This window comes from Parasteatoda tepidariorum, chromosome 8, assembly GCF_043381705.1.
Source record: "Parasteatoda tepidariorum isolate YZ-2023 chromosome 8, CAS_Ptep_4.0, whole genome shotgun sequence".
Classification (NCBI taxonomy): Eukaryota; Metazoa; Arthropoda; class Arachnida; order Araneae; family Theridiidae; genus Parasteatoda; species Parasteatoda tepidariorum.
The window spans coordinates 89,589,866-89,594,495 of record NC_092211.1 but is presented as its reverse complement, the minus strand read 5'-3'; positions in this window follow the sequence as shown (position 1 = coordinate 89,594,495).

Below are 4,630 nucleotides of genomic sequence, written 5' to 3'. Positions count from 1 at the left end.
ATATATATATACATATATATATATATATATATATAATACAAAAATTATAAATACTTTTGTATTAAGCCAAGAATTAAAACTCTTTCGGTTTCATAAAATGTCTTTGTTAGAGAGTAAGCGCAGAGATATTCTATTTTGGGAATTCAAGGCTGAAAACATACCATTGAATAATAATTAGATTTATATTATTGCAAAGGAGGAGTTAATTTTAGAATCTTGTCCCTCTTTCACTTCCATATTAGAAAGCTTTAAATGATTTTCCATAATGCGTAGAGTTACAAAGGCATGTACGACTGGGACCTAATTACACCAATCTCTGTACTATTTAATGCGGGAGCGAAGGTTTTCGCTTGTCTCTTGCTGAATAACGTGTTCCATAAAACATCTGCATGAACCATCCGTAGTTTCGTCCGCACCCCCTCCTTTGCAGGAGTGGGGATGTGAACTGTTATAACCACCAGCCTAATTTTTAATAAACCTTTTAATAACTTATTATGGCTTTGACTGCATTTCTTAAGTTGAATGCACCAATGATAACAGGGATGTAGCCCTGTTATTATAATCATACTTGATGTTTCAATTAAAACAATTATTTTTTATGCATTGATCGTAGTTACTGTTGAAATTTTTTTCCAGTGAACTGATTGTTTTAATTGGCATAAGAAATGTTTCGAGAAATTATTTTCAAATTTATTGTTTTATGTTTTACAGTTTCAATGATTTTTTTGATTAGTAGAATTTATATTCTTGTTTTACTATAGTGTTTAGGGTAAAGATAAAAATGCCATTAAAATGCTTTTTTTTTTATCTTCAATGAAATTGATGAAGGTCGACGTTGGAGAGCAGGTTGTTCATATTTTATTGAAGTTAGATTGAGCCTTGCTCTAAACTCAATATATCAATAGTATATTATTAATGATTAAATTGCATTTCTAGTGTTTACATTGTTTTTTTTTAAATTATGATATAAAAAAAATTTTATAGTGCTTTTAAAAATTTTTTTAAGGAAAAAAATGTGGTTCAAACGTCAATTAAATTAGTGACGGCAAACAAAATTAAGTCCTTATTTAAACTTTTGTTTCCTAATGATTTTTCTAGATTTAACCCCGCAAAATTCTAAATTTTTCAGAACTTTCTTTTGAACCTAACGATGAAGAGTTTTCAAACAAACTTAAAGAAATTTGTAATTCTTTTACTTTTTCGGACTTGGTCAAAACTAAATATTCCTATTAAAAAATGTGAAAACTTAATGTTACCCAAACAAAAGGACGTGTTCCATAAAACATCTGCAGGAACGATTCGTAGTTTTGTCCGCACCCCCTCCTTTGCAGGAGTGGGGATGTGAACTGTTATAACCACCAGCCTAACTTTTAATAAACCTTTTGATAACTTATTATGGCTTTGACTGCATTTCTTAAGTTGAATACACCAATGATAACAAGGATGTAGCCCTGTTATTATATATATATATATATATATATATTAGTTAGAATATATATCTATAGCATATTAACGAATGTACCCTAAATTCATTTATTCCTATTCATTTTTCATACGATTTCGAAAATTACGAGGAGGATATTTATATTTAGAAGAACCGAAGTTACTATTAAAATCTTAATTATTTTTAGATCNTCTTTTTTTTTTTTCTCGTTTGAAATAATTTTTAATTCTTTCTTCTTTGTTCATTGCAACTTAGTAGTAAATATTTGATTCTAAGCATCTTAAAATTAGTTTTCTATATATATTGAAAATCAAATTTTTACTTCGAAGCTACAGTAAGCAAAAAAGAAAGAATTAGTTAAAAATCATTTCAAACGAGAAAAAATGAAAAATGGACGAAGTAATTCGAATTTATTTTAATGTTTTTCTTTAAAAACATCATTAATTAAATAAAAAAAAGTATACTGATTTCATTGATATGTGATTTCATTGATAATGAATGTTTTTTGAGTAAGCAATTTTTTATTACTACAAAATAATAAAAGGTATATGTCTTGAAATTACTATATTATCCTTTTTATTATTTCATTAGAATATGCATTGATCTAAATCAATAGTGATTTTTAAAAAGAAAAGAAAAACTAAATCAATAATTGATTAAAAAATATTGATTCAGAAAAATATATGCAACGCTTTTATATCTTATTAAAAATGTAGTTAGCGTGTATCAAGACTTGCTCAATCCAGAAGGACGTAATTTTTTTTCATTAATGTTTTCTTCTCTAAACTAATTTACTTTTCATTAAGTATCTAGTTGACAAATTCTCTCCCAATTTTTAACAATCATCAGCTGGTTGAACTTGAAAAATATAACTATGATTTCTTTCACTCACTGATCAGTATGTAATAATATAATAATTGTTTTATCCATTTCTGTAATAAATATTAACTATTTCAGTAATATTATTTTTAAACAATAGTAATATTAAAATCTTTTATATCAGATGCTGTGGATGGTACATTTTAAAAAATGCCAGAAGTTTGATTTAAATAAATAAAAATTCCGCGTTAAATCAAATATAAACTTAATCATTATTGATTAGAAATAAAAAGTGTGTAAAAAACATCAAAACAATAAAATTATCGTGATATAATAAATTCATTAAAAGATCCTCAGTGTAAATAATTACGATTTGTTGCGACAACAATAAACTAGTTACAATCACATGATATATTTTAGTTAATTTATTTACTGTTCATTAAAAGGAATTGATGTTCCTTATATAATTAGATTTTACAAATATTATAGTGTGGTGTAACCAACATACGAGTACCGAAGTTAGTGATATGGTGAACCTGTATGCATCTTCAATGTATTTTCTTCTTCCTGCAGTACAACTGAATTTCAAGTGAATAAAATACCATCAAAATTTTTTTTGTTCTTTCTCTCTTTTGCGTCTATTCTTTTTTCTTTGATTATAATCCTGGATGCTTTTAATTTAGTTGTTAAAATGTTTTTAAAGTTATGTTTATATTTCTCCTTTATTATCTTTGACGATTGATTTATTTAAAATGTAAAATTTAATACACGCAACCTATCTCTACAGCATATAATAATTGATAATAATAAGAAAACAAAACAAATAATAACAGACAAAATTCTAGGCTAAATAGCGACAATAATACTTTCTTTAATGGGAAATAAATTAGAGGAAGTTGACGTTTTATTTTAAGGATGTTTAGAAATAATCAATTATCTAACAGTGAAAATTAGGCAAAAAGTAAAGGAACACACCAAAATTCATTCTGCTCCTTTTAATAAAATCAAAATATAAAAAATCCCCTTCGCCTCACAAAGGAATTGTATGCTTTTTTTAATTCTGCTCTAACTTAAGAAAATCAAATCATTTTAAAATTTTAAGAGAGAGGGAAAAAAAATTGATTTTGCGCCTTTTTTCAAATAATGGGCTTATGACATTCTGTTAGAGTATGTAGTGGAAAATGTTAAGCACAAACATATTAGAAAACTCATCTTTGAACTTATTAAGAACTTTTATTAAGCAAGAAAAACTTAACTTAACCTTCCGTTAGTCGCGCACTTGTTTCCGACATGGTTAATCGCGTTGCACCTATGAGGTGTTTCTGATTTTTTGAAAGCCAAATGAAATTTAGTCTAGTTAAAATAGTTAATTGTTTCCAATTTAAGACTCTTTACAGAGATAAATATAAAAAAATTTATTTAGCGAAGTACCGAAGATAAATTTTTCTTGCTCCCGCGTCGGATCTCTTCCTCCATCCCAAGATAATCAACCAATTGACGCAAGAAGGTTCTACGGTTTTTTTACTCCGTAACCATTTTCTTCGTATATAACTTGACCATTTATTCCTGCTACGTTGAGTAGGACAGAAAATGAGATAAAATACATATATTTAATTCATAAAAATATTATATCCATAATACTTGCGTCAATGGTCGCGCTGCACCAGAGGGGTGATTTGAGCGGTTCCAACTCTCCATCGACATGTTCTAAGGTCGGTTTTACACGGACATTTGAGTAATCCAAAGTTAGGAACATAACATTAGGCTCGACCCCCGGAAAAATCTTTTGACGGCAAAGGAGGTGGAAATGCAGTAGGGATGCACCTGTGAGGTGCGCGCGACTAACGGAAGGTTAAGGGACACTCTAATCCTCTCCACAACATAAAACAGTCGCTCCATACATTCAAACATGTATATAAATCTAATCTGGATTTGTCTTATGTATACAAGCATAGATTTAACAAAAACATCTGAGGGTGAAGGAAAACGTAATTACAATAAATATGTAAATTTATCTTTAAATTATTTTGAAATGTTCGAAATAAATAATTCGAATATTTTAATATTAATATATTTTAACGAATAGTTTAATGTTTAGCGTAATATTCGAATATTTTAATGTTCGAAATAAACCTGAAATTAAAAAGTCAAGAAAAGAGAGACGACATCCTTTATTTTAGAGCTTAAAAATTTGAAACTTCCCCTTCTGAATCAATTTAATGCTCTTCCAGTGGTTTTACGAATTTGTGATTTTTGTCTTACCGTTCTTCTTACTCGAACCTTGTTCCTTGAAATTCGTAGTCTGGCGCATACCCTAGAAACCCCACTGCTTGGAAAGATTCCAGTCAGTAGTTGTGAAATACTGAG